General features: G+C 44.8%; 1 protein-coding gene across 3 annotated transcripts in view; it reads right to left on the bottom strand.

The window, feature by feature from the left end:
* Positions 1-18727, bottom strand: part of TRIM2 (tripartite motif containing 2) — a 121518-nt gene that overhangs the window by 90403 nt on the left and 12388 nt on the right. For 2 of the 3 annotated variants that reach the window (XM_081235054.1, XM_081235056.1), the window contains exon 1: positions 12690-12778. The exons of the other annotated variant lie outside the window; for it this stretch is intronic. The gene's annotated coding sequence lies outside the window, so the exon portion shown is untranslated. Of the gene's footprint in view, positions 1-12689; positions 12779-18727 lie in introns of those variants that run through there. 3 annotated transcript variants of the gene reach the window in all.

Below are 18727 nucleotides of genomic sequence, written 5' to 3'. Positions count from 1 at the left end.
TTGTTAGTTCTAAAATTGCTACAGTATTCCGTGGCAGCGGAATGTGGGCACACAGCCCAAAGCAAACCAAATTCCTGCAGACAGTAACTGCAATAGGAAACAATACCTCCAAGGCGGAAGTTGTGGACTATGGCAGTCAACATCTTGCTCAGCAGGAAATGATTTTGCTGGCGGGACTTTAGGAATCCACCGCCAAAATATATCATAGACCCTGAATGTATGCACTCTCTCTGCCGCCTCATAGGAAGAGGGGAGATGTTCCTTTTCCCTAGAATTGACCTGTTCTGAGTGGCCTCCAGGGTCTCACTCCCTCAGTTAACCCTTCCTTCCCCTTTAGCGCCACCATTTTCTCCTATAACATAACTTCTCTCCCTTCTGACTTCAAATACACGCTTGTTTCCTCTCCAAAAGCCCCTCAGCACGCAGGAATGTTGGGGGAGCTGCAACTGCCCTCCACGTCGGTAGCGGTGGTGGTGACACGACTGTGTGCACGGTCAAAACTCAGAGAACTGAACACCAGAAAGGGTGAATTTTACGATTTGTAAACTGTATCTTTAAAAAAACATGACTTCAGAATAACCCCCCCCCCTTTCCGAATCCTGCCGCCCTGGGGTTACGTCCTCTTTTTTCCTTCCTCCCTTTCCCCACACTTGCTCTTCCCGTGGTCTTCATTTGAGCTAAAACCCAAGTCTTCCCCCAGGTCACCATCCCAACTGCTTCCACCCCCCAGTTCTCTTCCTATTCCCTTCCCACCCTCTACAGCTCCTGAAACTGCTACTAGAAACTCTTTTAATTCAGAACTTCGATATCCCTCCTCTACCTCTTTTAACGCTGCTGCTTTGACTTCCTAGCAATCCTCTGACTCTAGGAATTTGCCAAAATTCCAAGCCCGCTGCCTTCTCCTTCTGTATTCTCTCCCTCAGAGATCTCGCCCACTCTTGTGGATTAGAGGACAGCTTGAGTGCATCTGACTCCCAAACCTATGTCTACAGAGAGGACAGCTAGCTCGGGTTCCCAGGGACCCAGTGGCCATCTCCACTCTGTCACTGCCTCAAATTCAGCACGTGCAGCTGCCTTTGCCAGCTGCCCTCACTGGTGTGGAAGACTTCACCGTTGGCCTTTCTCCCAGGCCAGAAACCCTGGGATTCCAGACACAGCCATCAAGATCAAAGCAGGTAGCACAGCGGAAATGCTCTTGTGAACTGTCATATTCTAGACTGATTATCATTTCTACTCCTGAAATCGTTTCAACTACTCCGTTGAAATGTCTGCAGATTTCACCTATTGTTTTCACCAGCCTCTGCTGCCAGCCTACAGCTCCCTCCCTTCCGTCCAGTGTACACTGTATTCTGTTGTTTGTCTATCTTTACTGAAACAACCTCTCCCCCTCTTACTCCGCAGCTCAGGACTCTTTAAAACCTCCTGTCATGGGCTGAATTGTGTTCCCCCAGCCCGGAAAAACAAAGATGTGTTGAAGTCCCCCAGCGCCTCAGAAAGACCTTAGTTAGAAATACGGTCTTCACAGAGGTGATCAAGTGAAAATGAGGTCATTAGGGTGAACCCTAATGCAATATGACTGGTGTCCTTACAAAAAAAAAAAAAGGAAATTTGGACACAGAGAAGGAAGACGACATGAAGAAACAGGGAAAAGACCATCTACAAGCCAAGGAATCCTGAAGCCACCAGAAGCTAGGAGAGAGGCATAGAACAACTTCCTCCCAGCCCTCAAAAGGAGCCAACTCTGCCCACACATGTTATGCACAAAAACATCAGTCCATGTTTCTCCGTTTGGCCCTAAAGATCTTTGATCTGGCCCCATCTTCCCCATTCAAACTTAATTCCCACGACTTCCCTACATAGACCTTCTGGTCAGTCCCTCTTCCAATCAGATGTGTCTCCCTCTAATCTACATCTGGAAATGGCTCTCCGCCTTTACTTGGGATGTCCGCAACAGCCTGTTATACCCTACCCACTTCTTTCTCCCATCTAAACCTAGCACGTTCTTTAAGCTCTAACTTCAGTCCCTCTTCCTCCATTACCCTGTCACTATTGTTTTCTCTCCCTTCTCTGAACTGTCAATGTACTAATCGTCTGTGTCCTATGAATTGACACCTGATCGTGTCTCGTTCACATAGTTCCTTAATGGTTTCTTGTGTAACAGTCTCGGTCTTGAGTTAAATTTTAAGTCCCCATTGGAAACCACTTTTCCAAACGCCTTTGGAAAAGTGGTTTCCAATTTGTTTTCTCAGTAAAACATCCTTTCGTCCAGAGCTTCCCACAATTCTTGTATTATTTTATCACATAACATCTGATCAAATATTACTGAGCATCATTTGGGTTAGCGAGAAGGACATCCTAGCTGTGATTCCTAACTCTTCCTTTCCTGGAAAAGTCACTGGACTTCCCAGAGCCTTACTTCCCTCACCTCTAAAATGTTACTTCTCAGAGTCATTGTAAAGATAAGATGGAACCATCTATGTGAAAGTGAATTTTAAAAGGTAAAGATTTGCTCAAATGTGAGATTAAATCATTATTATCATCTCAGTGGCAAGTTAGCTGCCTTGCTGAAATTATGGGTTTGAGTCAAGTGAGCTGGTTCTTCTAGGTTCGTGCCACCTGGGCCAATAAATTTCACGGCTAATAGCGTGGGAAGAAGGATGGAGCAAACCGTGAAGCACGTCCAGCGGGTCAGCAGGGTCACCTTCATAAATAAAAGATAGACAGGGCGCAGTCACCTCAGTCTACCTGAAGGCATGCAGTACCCCAGGCTCTCAGAAGACATAACTGACAGTCCCTGACACCATCAGCTCTGGTGCAATAAATCTGCAGGTAATATATTATGCTGAAGTCAACAGGTTTAATGTTTTGTTCTGTTTTTATTTGGTGATTTAACTCTACTGGTTTTATGACCGAAAGCTAAACAAGAACTGCTAAATATGCCTGAAATACAAAAAGCAAGTCAACCTCTGTCAATTTAGAATCTCAGTAGGGTTCATCCCATGAGCATATTGAATCAAAGAAGAGCCAAGCTCTCTCCAATTTCCAAAGAAGACAAGCTTTAGTGGTATATGGAGTTGATGTGTTTGGTAAGTATCCACATCCCCAAACCACCAAACTTTCCCCAGCCATATGAATTTAGACTTGTTGTTTTTCTCAATTTAAATGTTGCTTTTTTGAAAGGGGTTAAATTAACTTTTTTTCTTTTACTTCACTCTGGTACTTGTTCCAAAAACTTTAAAGCCTGGCCAATGATTCCGAGTGAATTAAGTGAGCCGTCGTAAGTTGTGGATGCCAAATACAGCCTGCATGTTAAGAATGTAAGTGTTGTAGCAGTTTTTATGTGTAGAATTCAGAAAGCTGAGCCTTGGGTCTCTACGGCCTGGAAGATACATCTAGGAGACAAGCAGGAGGTCTGAGTGTCTCCACTGGGAGTGACTCCCTCCCTCTGGTCTGCTGGTGACCTCCTGTCCCCACGGACCACCCATCGACAGATTCTAGCTCAACAGGTGAATAATGCAGACTGAAGACCAAAGGACTTGTAGAGAGACCTGGCGGCACTTCGGTGAATGCCTTTACCCAAGGGACTTGATGAAGAGGAAATGGTTTGGGAAAAATATCTAAGAAAAGAAATCTATTCAGTTCTATTTCGATTTAGTTCTAGCATGGAGCATCCTGTGTGGAATAAGCCCCGAACATGTTAAGAATATCTTGCCCTCCCTTACAAATTGAAAACCAGCTCCCATGCAGGTGGAATTCAGAATTTTATAACTCAACAAATCTGGCTCCCTCCCATTACAGAAACTGCTTTTAACTATTCAAAGCAAATTCTTAATTATTCTTGACATGTGAAGGCTTTTTTAGAAAGCAGTATGAATTTGATCTGTGATAGATGCTTATTAAAAATTCAGAAGCTTTGTTTAAGCATTTCCTCAAGTAAAAGCCTTATAGAGGAAATCCCAGAGAGATCCTATTTTTTTTTCTTTTAATGACATTGTGTTAAAAATGAATAAAACATACCTTCTCCTGTGGGGTCTGTAGCTGAAGCAGAGACATTAGAATAAATGTCACAGGAAAAAGGAACACTTTGCACAGACACCCCCTCACACTCCCGCCTCTTCCCGTTTCAGGCTCCTAGATCTTTCCATGTAGTTTTGGTGGGTGGATTGCAGCCTTGAGTGGGTTTTTGAGCCTTCAGGCATCAGTTACTTTGTACTTCAGGTTTCTGGATTGAGACGTTTGGGGAGGGAGGGGATGAAAGACAGTCGAAAGGTAATTGCTACTTGATGGCTGAAAGCAGACAAAAACAGCACGAAGACCCCAGTTAGCCTCTGCTCATCCCTCCTCTGAGCAAATGGCACCCCGTCACATTACTTCCTTGTACAACATGACTGTGTGACTTCCAGGTGACCTGGGGCAAAAGACAGCATTTGTCATCTAAGGCTCTTTTGTTGTAGAGTAGGTAGCACAACAGATTTACGGGCGTTGCTTCCCTAAAACGGAAATAGCTTTGTAAAACAAGACTTCTTTTCCATGGTACCAGGTATCTGGAGACCACGTTCTGTAGCTATCTGTTAACTTTGGCTCTGATCAGTGTCCTCACTATTGGCTAAGATTTAGAAGAGAAAGGCACCTAAGTTTTGCCATTTCTGTTCTGCAGCTATCAAGACGCAAACATTCAGCCCTTTCGAGTACCTTTTTATCGTCTTCCCTTGGGTGACTTCTGATTGGTCACACTAAAAGAAGAAGGGTATCCAGGATATGTGCTCATGTTTCATAAGAGGTTCACTTTTACAATCTCCTTCCCTGACTAATCGGGCAATTATTTTGCATTTCATAAGCAGAATCCAATGCAGGAAGATCTAAATAGACATTTCTCCAAAGAAGACGTACAGATGGCCAAAAAGCACATGAAAAGCTGCTCAACATCACTAATTATTAGTGAAATGCACGTCAAAACTACAATGAGGTATCACCTCACACCAGTTAGAATGGCCGTCATCAAAAAAGTCTACAAACAATAAATGCTGGAGAGGGTATGGAGAAAAGGGAACCCTCCTACAATGCTGGTGGGAATGTAAATTAGTACAACTACTATGGAGAATAGTATGGAGGTTCCGTAAAAAACTAAAAATAGAGCTACCATATGATCCAGCAATCCCACTCCTGGACATATATCCAGATAAAACTATAACATGAAAAGATACATGCACCCCAATGTTCATTTCAGCACTATTCACAATAGCCAAGACATGGAAGCAACCTAAATGTCCATCAACATAGGAATGGATAAAGAAGATGTGGTGCATATATAAAATGGAATATTACTCAGCCATAAAAAAGAATGAAATAATGCCATTTGCAGCAACATGGATGGACCTAGAGATTATCATACTAAGTGAAGTCAGACAGAGAAAGCCAAGTATCATATGATGTCATTTACTTGTGGAATCTGAAAAAAAATGATACAAATGAATTTATTTACAAAGCAGAAACAGACTCAGACTTAGAAAACAAACTTATGATTACCAAAGGGAAAAAGTGGGGGGAGGGATAAATTAGGAGTTTGGGATTAACATATACATACTACTATATAGATACTACTATATAGATAAACAACAAGGACCTACTGTATAGCACAGGGAACTCTACTCAGTATTCTGTAATAACCTAGAAGGGAAAAGAATCTGAAAAAGAATGGATATATATGTATGTATAACTGAATCACTTTGCTGTACACCTGAAACTGACAAAATATTGTAAATGAACTATACTCCAATAAAAAAACAAAAAAAAAAACCCAATGCAGGAGGCAAGCAGAGGGAGCCCTGGACATATGCTGAACAATACTGGAGAGCCAGCTGCCCCAAATCTGCAAGGAGATGATTCACTCACCAATACCGAGGAGATGACTGTGCACTGAGATACAGCCTGCGCTGCCACTAAAGCAAACTGTGCCACATGAAAAGATGCTCAATATCATTAATTATTAGAAAAATGCAAATCAAAACTACAATGAGGTACCACCTCACACCGGTCAGAATGGCCATCATTAAAAAGTCTACAGGGAATTTCCTGGCAGCCCAGTGGTTAAGACTCCACGCTTTCACTGCCGAGGGGCCAGGTTTGATCCCTGGTCGGGGAACTAAGATCCCATAAGCTGTGTGGCATGGCCAAAAAATTTTTTTTAATTAAAAAATAAATTTTAAAAAGTCTAGAGGGCTTCCCTGGTGGCGCAGTGGTTGAGGGTCCGCCTGCCGATGCAGGGGACACGGGTTCGTGCCCCGGTCTGGGAAGATCCCACATGCCGCGGAGCAGCTGGGCCCGTGAGCCATGGACACTGAGCCTGCGCGTCTGGAGCCTGTGCTCCGCAACGGGAGAGGCCACAACAGTGAGAGGCCCGCGTAACGCAACAACAACAACAAAAAAGTCTACAAATAACAAATGCTGGAGAAGGTGTGGAGAAAAGGAACCCTCCTACTACTGTTGGTGGGAATGTAAGTTGGTGCAGCCACTATGGAAAACAACGTGGTGGTTCCACAGAAAACGAAAAATAGAATTACCATATGATCCAGCAATCCCACTCCTGGGCATATATCCAGACAAAACTATAATTCAAAAAGATACATGCAGGGCTTCCCTGGTGGCACAGTGGTTAAGAATCCACCTGCCAATGCAGGGGACACGGGTTCCAACCCTGGTCTGGGAAGATCCCACATGCCGTGAGCAACTAAGCCCATGTGCCACAACTACTGAAGCCCACGTGCCACATCTACTGAAGCCCACGCACCTAGAGCCCATGCTCAGCAACAGTAGAAGCCACCGCAACGAGAAGCCCGTGCACTGAAACAAAGAGTAGCGCCGCTCGCCACACTAGAGGAGTCCCATGTGCAGCAATGAGGACCCAACGCAGCCAAAAATAAAATAAATAAAATAAATTTATTTTTAAAAAAAGATACATGCACCCCCATGTTCATGGCAGCACTATTCACAATAGCCAAGACATGGAAACAACCTAAATGCCCATCAATAGATAAATGGATAAAGAAGATGTGGTACATATATACAATGGAATACTGCACAGCCATAAAAAAGAATGAAATAATGCCATGTGCAGCAACATAGATACAACTAGTTACCATACTAAGTGAAGTAAGTCAGAAAGACAAATACCATATGATATCACTTATATGTGGAATCTAAAATATGACACAAATGAACCTATCCATGAAACAGAAACGGAATCTGTACATAGAGAACAGACTGGTAGTTGCCAAAGGGGAGGGGCTTGGGGGAGGGATGGAGTGGGCGGGTGAGGTTAGCAGATGTAAGCTTTTATATACAGAATGGATAAACAACAAGGTCCTACTGTATAGCACAGGGAACTAGATTCAATATCCTATGATGCACCATAATGGAAAAGAATATTAAAAAAAGAATGTATATATATGTATAACTGAATCACTTTGCTATGCAACAGAAATTAACACAACACTGTAAATCAACTATACTTCAATTAAAAAAATATTAAAACTAAAGCAAAGCGTGCTGTTAACCTTGAACTACACAAAAAGGGGAGGGGTCAGAACTGACCCCAAGCTTCCCCTCTTTTGAGTCCTGCAGGTTCCTGTGCTTTCCCTTCCCCATCCTGCGCCTCCAGTCCACTATCTTCACTCCCAGCAGAATTATAACTAAGGCAGCCTGCCCGGCTACAAAGACAGCTGTGCACCCTCCCATTGTGTCCAACAGTGAGGATATCCAGACAAGCTAACAAGATGCAAATCCCCTGCAATGTGGCTAATGCCTTTTTTATCCCTATGCAAAGGCCCAGAAAATTCATTCTTTTAGGTGGTTTTATAATATAGCTTCGACATCATTGTCGAATGTGCAACACTAATTTAAATAAATTGCATGTGTTCAGCAAAAGAGACAGTTCTGTCTTTGTTTAATCTGAGAGGTTATTTTCATGATTAAAGAGACCTGATCTCGCCCTCTTAATTAAGGCAAATCTCAAGGATAGCTATGCCCCCATTGTGGGTAATTCTGATGCTAGCCTGGTCACTGTCAAACTGCTTGGTGGCTGTGGAAGGAATATTATAGGAATAGAGCCTTGTACCGAATAGGAGTCTTCGGGATAGGTAGAAAGTGTCACTTTGTCTGGGTCATGTTGAAGAGCCAAGAACACACCTTTCGCTGCCAAAGGAATCAACTCTCAGGTCAAGGGGCCATCATGATTCCCTCAGGAATCTGAGCTGAACTACACAGGGGGCTCCTACCACAGCCCTAGACCTGGTTTCCTAGGTGAGGAAATCAGAGAACAGGTGGGAGAAAGATGCTCGCTAATGTCTAAAGGTACCACCAAGGCTTGAAAATCCCTTCAAGGTTTATGCTCTGCCTTTTACACTACTGTACTTTTCAGATCATAAAGCAGGGGGTCTGAAACATAATATTTGTTCAATAAATCGTCTTGATGGAAGACTGGGCTGGAAACACAGCTTTCCTTTCTTCTACCTGATTGGACAGGACACTCTAAAACAAAACTGGGTCTAATCTTTCACATTTTGGGTCTTCAGTCAGATCTCTCTTTTCAGGAGTCTTAATCTGAGAGCCTTTCCATGTTGTTTGCTTCCTGGTCCTCACAATCGGCATCCCTGAAGGTCAGCAATGAGAGTCCTAAAATGCTAGCTCTGATCCTAATAGGAAAGAAGCAGGTCAGCCAGACTGTATGCCTCTCTCCATACTTTGGTTTAAATCAATTAATATTTAAACTAAAAAAGACATCCCTCCAACAGCAGACATTCTGAAACCTGAAAAACATTTCTAATAAGGAGACCGTGATTTAGAAAGCTAATCAACTCCCAGAACTCCAATTGCCTCCAGCATATTTGTACACACTGCTCTGGTTCCAGAAGTCTGCATGTTGATTCATTTTACTGCAGTCGGGTTGGAAGAGAACCAGTTTCACAACTTCTATTTGGGACCTTCTAAACTGTCACAAATTAATAAAGATGCTGACCTATACAGTGTTTTTGTGACTCAGGGACACATCCTAAGCTTCCTGGCCAGCCCTTCTGCCTAAATAAATTTCATCTAGACATCCACTATGTTATGAAAAAGAAGAAGGTATTGTAAATTCTAGGGAGAGGATATTTCTGTTCAAGGATTAAGATGAGATTCAAAGGCAGGATATGCAAAAATAATAGTTTTACATAGGAAGGAATCAGTATTCATTAAGGCAAAATATTTGCCAACAAGAGCTCAAATTCTGAGGTTGAATTTCCACTAAACTCTTTCTTTTCTATAAGTTTCTTTCTTTTATTTATTTTTGGCTGCACTGTGTCTTCGTTGCTGCACGCGGGCTTTCTCTAGTTGCGGCAAGCAGGGGCTACTCTTCGTTGCGGTGCGCGTGCTTCTCATTGCGGTGGCTTCTCTTGTTGCAGAGCATGGGCTCTAGGCACGCAGGCTTCAGTAATTGTAGCACTGGGCTCAGTAGTTGTGGTTCTCGGGCTCTAGAGCGCAGGCTCAGTAGTTGTGGCGCACAGGCTTAGTTGCTCCACAACACAGGGGATCTTCCCAGACCAGGGCTCGAACCCGTGTCCCCTGCACTGGCAGGTGAATTCTTAACCACTGCACCACCAGGGAAGCCCTCCACTAAACTCTTAAAAAATACATAAAAGCTGAGTGGCTGGTAAACAGTTGGCTTAGTCTCACTAGGTTTATTCCTCTTCATTTCCCCTCTAGCTACTTATCTCAAAGGCTGCATTTACCAATTCTTCTAAGAACAAATACTAGCCATATCAAAGACCTACCATTCTCTTCCAGAGAAAATAAACTAAACTCTCAGATAACTTGCAGTGACTTTTTCAGACCTGCCAACTGGCAGGTCAGTCTTAAGGTCTGATATCTAACAGCATAAGAAATAATGCTGGAGACGGAGTATGCCAGTGCCTCAGCCTTGACTCAAGGTTTTTAAGATAACAGTCTCAGAGAAGCCTCTCAAACAGATATTCGGGAAAGTATTATATTTTTCTTATGAAACCCCAAAGGAAAACCGTCACCTTTCCTATCTGCATCATTAGCAGCAGCAGCAGAAGCGTACTGCCAGCACCTGCCAGCATAAACCTTTAGAGCCTGTATAAATCAAGCTAAGATTGTCTTTTGGCGATTTATAATCCAAGATGGATTTTGGTGTAAACCAAGCAGTGTCATTTTTAGTGGAGTAATGAGAGAAGAAGAACATGTTATCTTCCCAGATTTTAGAATTTCAGTATGGCACTTTGAAAGGTTTGTTCAGCATTGCTGTATTACCAGATTGGGTTTTCTCTGTTGAGCAGGCCAAATTCTCACCAAGCAGTGGCTGGAGAGGTGGTGAGTTACTGCTGCTCAGAAAAGGCCAAATAAACAGATCATGCATGAGCCCCAAGATAAATACCCAGCCTCTTTCTAGAGGAAGCAGTGGACAGAAACTCCAGTGGCAGAATTCAACCCTAGGACAGACCAAAGAAAAGGTCAGAGTGTGTGCTCTTAATTCTCAGGGAGACTCCTTAACCCACTTATACTCAGTGTCTTATATGCAAAGTTCTTTCTTTTTTTTCCTCTTTTTTAATTAATTAATTAATTTATTTATTTTGGCTGCACTGTGTCTTCGTTGCTGCGCGCGGGCTTTCTCTAGTTGCGGGGAGCGTGGGCTACTCTTCTTTGCGGTGCGCAGGCTTCTCATTGTGGTGGCTTCTCTTGTTGCGGAGCATGGGCTCTAAGCACGTGGGCTTCAGTAGTTGTGGCGGACGGGCTTAGCTGCTCCGTGGCATGTGGGATCTTCCCAGCCCAGGGCTGGAACCCGTGTCCCCTGCATTGGCAGGCGGATTCTTAACCACTGCACCACCAGGGAAGCCCGCGAAGTTCTTTCCATTTGTGTTTCCATATGAAGCAGAAATAAGCTGACCAGACAATCAGGAAACCATGCAAGTCAACATTAAAATGATGATGCAAGAGAAAGAATTCAAGATGTAGGTGCCATATTTGCTTTTGAAAGATACAACGGAATTTCCAATGGAGGATTTAATAGACAAAGAATTTTCCAGGGAAACAAAGGGAGGATTTGGAAGAATGTTCTGAGAATACTGATAAGGGGACACTGTCATCTAAACAAAGTTGACTCTAAAAGGTAATTATATCCTAGATTCCATGATCCAAAAGAATGGCATGGTATGTACCTAAATAAGACAGTATAGAAAATGGTAGGGGAAAAAAGGGAGGGTCCAGGGAAAAGAATGTGCAAATATGGGGGTGATCTGGTGCTATCCTCTTGTACCCAGTCCAGAAGATGAATTATCTCACCATGAAGACATTTCATTAGTGTAGGTGGCCATGCCCGACGCAACCAAATCTGTGTTTATCCTAAGGGTGGAGGGAGGTAGAGTTTTTGCTTGTTTTTTTATAATTGATCCTTAATTGCTAGATATACTTAGGTTTGAAGAGGAAGTAACAAAGTAATGTGAGTCGTAAAGAATTCAATCAAATCCCTGGCAACTTTGGTCAAGGTTGTGGTATCCCAAGGATTCTGAGTCATTCCTGCTCTTTTGTTTCTTTCCGCCATAGGCAGGTACTAGGTCTGCAGGGTTGAAATCACGTGGCAAACTGAGACTGGAGGTCAAGAGAGCAGGGTGGTAGTGAAACAAGCACATTACCTCTTCCACCCCCCGTAAAGGACTCGGAAATACAAGGAGCCGCGCAACAAGTCCATAACTGTATTCTAAAATGACTGATGGAAAAGTTACTCTCCATTTTTAGAAGAAAATAGGCTAAAAACTGTCTCGTGGGGGAAAAAAGGCATTGGTGAGCATACCCTACCACCCTAGGGGCTCAGCCACTCTTTGGATGTCTGGAATTCCAGGTGCTTTAAAATCAACCATTTCAAAAGCGGTTGAATCTAAAGGTGTCTCTGTTCATAAATTAAGGTTCCTGAATTCTGGGGGGAGGGGAGGGGTGAAGACCCAGTTGCCTGTGGGGTTGGATTAGAGGTGGGAACCAATTTAGAGTTCATAGAAAGCTTGGGACCTGACAGGCACTTCACGCGACGAACGTTCCTCTCCACTCCCAGCCTCTTACCTAATTTGTAAGCAGCATGCAGTTTTCAACATGGGGCATGTCTTTTCATAATGTATCAATCCAAAAAGCCCTGAAAACCCTCAAAAATCAACATCTCTCTCCTCAAGAACTTGGGCAGAGGATCTGAGTAGAGGCTAATTAGGAAGGAAATCGGTTTCAGTAGTTGGTTGTAGAGAAACGACCGAAATGTAAAGAGACAGAGAGAAGGAAACCCATCTTTTCAACAATTATTACATCTACTGCTTTAAGGTTGCAGAATATCTTTTCTTTTCTTTTCCCCTCAGTTGCAAAATGACGAGAAAAGCGTTTCTTCCGAAGCTCGGCGCACACCTTTCGGGACTGGCGGAGAGTCCCCGCCCCAGGAGAGCGAGGCAGGCGCGCGGCTGGCGGCCGGTCCCTGGCTCCCCCGCCATGCACACCCCCGCCCCACCGACTAGGACCCGGAAGCGGAGCCTCCGCCGGCTCCGCACACCTCGGTCCACGCAAACCTTGCCCAGAGGGGAGGCTCCAGGGGGCCGGGTCGGGCCCACCGGCGCAGCCGCGTACGCACAGCCCGGACCGCGGCCCAGCAACAACCAACTTACTGAGCGACGGCGACCCGCTCGGCGACAGAAGAGGCGCGCACAGCCCGCGGCGGGTGAAGCCGCTGCACCGCCCGGCGCTCTAGGGCTCTATGCTGAAGCCGCGGAAACCCACGAGCCGAGGGAGAGCCGCCTCCCGGCTGGATCCCGAAGAGCCTCAACTCGGTGTCCTCGCTTCCAAGATGCGCTCGGATCGGTCACTTCCATCCTGTGCTCAGGCCCAGGGCTGAGCCATCTGTTTTCCATCAACCGCGCGACCGCGGCAAATCCTGGATTACGCACTGCCCGGCGCCCGCCGCGTTTCCGGCCCCCGGCGCGGCCGCTAATCTCCGCACACGCAGCAGGCAGAGCACACGCAACGCGGCGCCCGGTTCCCGACTGCTTTTCGCGCGCGCTGACTGCGGACTCCCGCGGCCCGCCGCGGGGGAGGACCAATCGCAGTCCCCGGGCAGAAGAAAGGTGGGCGCGGTTCTCAGGGCTACTCCTGAACACGCGTCCTCTCCCCAGCCCTGTAAACACGCTGCAAAGTCTGACCCTTCGGGGGAATGACTTCAGTTTGCCGTGGCTGCAAAGGGCCAGTCTCCAGGACAGAATGGCTCATTACTCAGAGCAATCACAACTCCTGAAAGTGAGAGAGGAAAACAATCTCTGCGTTTACTTTCAGTGAATTCTGACCATGAGTCAACGAGGACCCAATTGGCCCCGAAAATGAGGAGAAATGACTGCGTCTCAAGGTCTTATATTTTCCTCTGTAAAACAGGTCAGCGTAGGGAGTCTCCCCGCGCCCTCCCCTCCCCTTCCTTCCGCCTGGAAACGTTTGCGTGTCCCAGGCACTAGGCTGAGAAAAGAAAGTTGGAAAAAGCCTTAGGTCTCTACTCTCAAGTGCCTTACTAGTAGCGGGGCGGGGGGCGGGGGGAGAGAAAGGGGGTGGAAACCAACAATGCAGTGCATTGTGAAACTGCTGTTAATAGTCTACGCTCAGAGGGTTACTGGCACCCAGAAGCAGGTTTTGAATCATGCTGGAAATCAAGGAAGGCTTCCCAGAGAGGCTGCGTTTGAGTTTAGAAGACTGAGCAAGCATCAGGTAGAATGAAGACAGGTAGGAGGAGATCTGAACGTCTGTATGTCAGCAGAAAGCAGGCGAGAGGTGCAAAGGTGAGAGATGGGGTTATCCAGGGTGGCAAGCAGTCAGACCATAAAGATCTTATCAGCTAAACTCCAGGATGAGACCTTTGTTTGGAAGCTATGAGGCCCCTCCGAAGAATTTTAAAGCAGATAAGTTGCTTAGATTTGTGTTGATTAGATTTGTGTTTCAGAAAGATCGCTGTGGAAGGCATCTGGAAGGGAGTGGGGGTGGGTCTGGGGTGCACAGAAAAGACTCCAAAGATGGGCTAGAGGTGTGACCTTTAGTATTTGATGACCCGTCACAAGGGGTGAGCACAAGGGGTGAGCAGAGTTGTAGGCTGTCACTCAGGTTTCTGACAGTGGGCAATGGGGTAGATACAGCAAGAGACAAATGACGAAGGGGGAACAAGTGGCATCTGAGAAATGGCGAGTGTGCTTTAAGAGGTTCTAGTTTCTGTGGGCTATCCAAATGCAAATGTCCTAGCAGACAACACTGCCGCATGGATCTATAAGGTATTTGGGGGTGTTACGGGCTAAAAACACAAATAAAGCAGTTGCCCCCCTATAATAGAAGAAGATCAATACGGGGGTAAAGGATATTCACATTTGCTAGGACTGCCATAACAAAGTACCACCAACTGGGTGGCTCCAACAACAGAAATTTATTGTCTCACAGTTCTAGAGGCTAGATATCCAAGATCAGTGTGTCAGTGGGGCCATGCTCCCCCAAGGGCGCCAGGGAAGGATCTGTGCCAGGACTCTCTCCTGGCTTCTAGTAGTTTCTTGGCTCGTGGCAGCACTACTTCAATCACATGGCTTTCTCCCTGTGTGAGCGTCTGGGTCCAAATGTCCCCTTTCTATAAGAACACCAGTGATAACCGGATTAGAGGCCACCCCACTCCAGTATGATCTCATTTTAACTAATTACATCTGCCCTTATCTCTATTTCCTGTTTGGAAATTACCCTATTTGCATATAAAGTCACATTCTGAGGTACTGGCTGTTACGATTTCAACATACGGATTTTAGGGGGACACAGTTTAACCCCTAACATTCGCAGTGTGAATTCACAGCAGGATTGAAGGGACTTCCCCAGGGGTCCAGGGGTTAAGGCTTCACTTTCCGATGCAGGGGGTGCAGGTTTGATCCCTGATCGGGGAGCTAAGATCCCACATGCCTCCTGGCCAAAAAACCAAAACATAAAACAGAAGCAATATTGTAACAAATTCAATAAAGACTAAAAAAAGAGCAGGACTGAGTTTGGAGATGTGGAGAAACACCAGTTTTAAGTGGACAAAGAGAGCAGCTCTGGGTGGAAAGTGAGAGAAAAATGATTAGAAAGGTACAAGAGGGGTGACCCACAAACCATGAAGAGAAATGTTTAAGAGAGGAATGATTAACATTGCCAGATGCTTACAAAGTCAGGCAAAACGGAGCTAGAAATCGCCGTTGCCTTTGGCAGTGCGGTAGTCATTGGGGAACTGTCAGAACACATGAACTTCAAAGGGGTTGTTTAGCTCCAATACTTTCTCACTTTAAAATCGCTGTCCAGGGACTTCCCTGGCGGTCCAGTGGTTAAGACTCCGCACTTCCAACACAGGGGGCGTGGGTTCGATCCCTGGTCGGGGAACTAAGATCCTGCATGCCTCTCGGCATGGCCAAAAAAAATAAAAATTAATAAAATAAAGTCATTGTCCGGCAAACTCCCTGAGGGAAGTGGGGGGGGGGGTGCCGGTGGACATTTGTTTGACACGTCTCCTACAACCAGCCTGCTTTCTCAGCCTCCTTTGCAGTTAGGGCTCGAAACTGCGGCCTAGGCTCTGGCAGTCAGGCGGATAGATGCTAGGCTTCGGTCTGGATGAAAGCAATATGGGAAATCAGACTCTAAGGAAGCTGCTTTCTGTGAGGTGATGGAGTCTGGTGGAAGGGTATGGAGGCCCAGAAGCAGCAGGGGCGAAGGTCCTAGGTGCCTGTGCCCGGAGGAGCGGTACTGGGGCTCATCCTGGAACCATCCTGTGATACCATTCAGGCATTGTTCTCAGTGGGGTAGCCTCCAAGCCTTCAAGAAATGCAAGTTTCTATATTTCTTGAAGATTCTCTGAGTCATGTAATAGTCTTTTTAAAAAACCAAAAAACAAAACAAAACAAAAAAAACCCCAAGCCCACAACTGCTTTTATTGAGATATAATTCACATAGTATAAAATTCATCCATTTAAAGTGGACAACCCCATATATATAAAATAGATAACCAACAAGGACCTACTGTATAGCAAAGGCAACTATACTCAATATCTTATAATAACCTATAAGAGAAACGAATCTTTAAAAAAGAGATATATATATGTATAACTGAATCTCTTTGTTGTAAACCTGAAATTAACACATTATAAATCATACTTCAATAAAAAAAAAGAATCTTCAAAAAAAAACCAAAGTGTACACTCCAGTGGCTTTTAGTATGTTCACAAGGTAGTGTAACCATCACCACTATCTAATTCCAGAACATTCTCATCACCCTGAAGAGAAACTTCACACACACTAGCTTGTCACTCCCCATTTCCCCCTCCTCCCAGCCCCTGGCAACCACTAATCTACTTTGTGTCTCTGTGAATTTGCCTATTCTGGACATTTCATATAAATGGAATCATATACCATGTGGCCTTTTGTGTCTGGCTTCTTTCACTGAGCAAAATTTTTTTAAGATTGATCCATGTTGTAGCACATAGCAGTACAGCATCCCTTGTATTGCCAAATAGTATTTCATTGTCTGGATGTACTACATTTTGTTTACCTGTTCATCAGTGGATTGTTTTCACTTTTTGGCTAGTATGAATAATGCTGCTATGAACATTTGTGTACAAGTTCTTGTCTGAAATATATTTTCATTTCTCTTGGATATATATCTAGGAGGAGAATTACTGGGTCATGTGGTAGTTCTATGTTTAAAAATGTGAGGAACTGCCAGACTGTTTTCCAAAGCAGTTACATCATTTTACATTACCACTAGCAATATTATATTAGGGTTCCAATTTCCCAGTGGGTATAAAGTAGTATCTCATTGTGGTTTTTACTGGTATTTCCCTAAGGCTAATAACGTTGAATATCTTTTCATGTGCTTTTTGACCATTTGTGTATCTTCATTGAAAAAATGTCTATTAAAATCCTTTACCCATTAAAAAATTCTTTTATTTGTGGTTAAAAATATATAAAATTTACCACTTTAGCCATTTCGAAGTGTGCAGTTCAGTGACATTAAGCACATTCATTCACATTGTTGTGCAATCATCATTCTTTGCCCATTTTTGTCTTGTTATTTATTTATTTATTTTTGGCTGCATTGGGTCTTCATTGCTGCACGTGGGCTTTCTCTAGTTGCGGCAAGCGGGGGGCTACTCTCTGTTGCGGTGCACGGGCTTCTCATTGCGGTGGCTTCTCTTGTTGCAGAGCACGGGCTCTAGGCGTGCGGGCTTCGGTAGTTGTGGCACGCGGGCTCTAGAGTGCAGGCTCAGTAGTTGTGGTGCATGGGCTTAGTTGCTCCGCGGCATGTGGGATCTTCACAGACCAGGGCTCAAACCCATGTCCCCGGCATTGGCAGGCGGATTCTTAACCACTGCGCCACCAGGGAAGTCCCTTTAATTGCTTTTTTAAATTTATTTTTTAATTTTTATATTCTGGAAACAAGTCCCTTATTGAAATAAGACTTGAGAAAATTTTCTTAAATTCTGTAAGTTGTCTTTCACTTTCTTGATGGTGTTTTAATATTCTTTAACAAATTCCTTTTATGCTCAAACTAACTAGTGTTGACAGTAGCTAAGAACATTGACAGATGCGCTGGGCTCTGTTAAATACCATCTTTTATTATCTTTTTTTTTTCTTTTTTGCAGTACGCGGGCCTCTCATTACTGTGGCCTCTCCCGTTGTGGAGCACAGGCTCCGGACGCGCAGGCTCAGCGGCCATGGCTCACGGGCCCAGCCACTCCGCGGCATGTGGGATCTTCCCGGACCGGGGCATGAACCCGTGTCCCCTGCATCGGCAGGCGGACTCTCAACCACTGTGCCACCAGGGAAGCCCTTTCTATCTTTTTTTTTTTCTGTGACAACCTGTCTCATATCACACATTCTATCCAATACTGCCTTAGAATTTTGGTTTCTGGTTTTTTTCCTAAAGACTTCCCTATTCTATCTGAATCCCACCCCATGATATTGTGATTTATAATAAATATATATTTGGTCTTCGTTCCATTTCTGGCACAGAGCTCCTAAAATTTTTGGAATTTCCTAAGTGATGAGACCCATAAGAATGTTTTTTTTTTTACGTTAAATGTCTTTTTATACACCTAAGGATGGGGGCTGGTTGCCAGGAGAACCAACATTGTCATTTGCAGGTTGGAATGTTCAGTCCACACCCTGACCTCTGGGGAGGGGGAGGGACTGGAGGTTGAATCAATCGCCAATGGCTAATGATTTAATCAGTTATGCCTATGTAATAAAGCCTCCATAAGAACTCGAAAGGACACAGTTCTGAGAGCCAGGTTGGGGAACACATGGAGATCTGGGGAGAGTGGTGCACCTGGAGAGAGCATAGAAACTCCTCACCCTTTCCCCACACCTTGCCCTGTGCATCTCTTCCATCTGTCTGTTCCTGAGTTATATCCTTTCGTAATAAACTGGTGATCTAGCAAGAAGAATGTTTCTCTGAGTTCTGTGAGCTGCTCTAGCCAATTAATCGAGCCCAAGGAAGGGGTCGTTGAAACCTCTTGTCTGTAGCCGGTGGATCAGGAGCATAGGTGACAACCTGGACTTGTGACTGGCCTCGGAAGGGGGTGGAAGGGGGTGGAAATGTGTGTGGGGGTGTAGTCTTGTGCGACCAAACCTTTAACCTGTGGAGTCTGATGCTCTCTCTAGGTAGCAGTGT

Source organism: Mesoplodon bidens (assembly GCF_964165515.1).
Source record: "Mesoplodon bidens genome assembly, chromosome: 1".
NCBI classification, from domain to species: domain Eukaryota; kingdom Metazoa; phylum Chordata; class Mammalia; order Artiodactyla; family Ziphiidae; genus Mesoplodon; species Mesoplodon bidens.
Note: the sequence above shows the minus strand (reverse complement) of the source record. Positions and strands in the feature narration are given on the sequence as shown.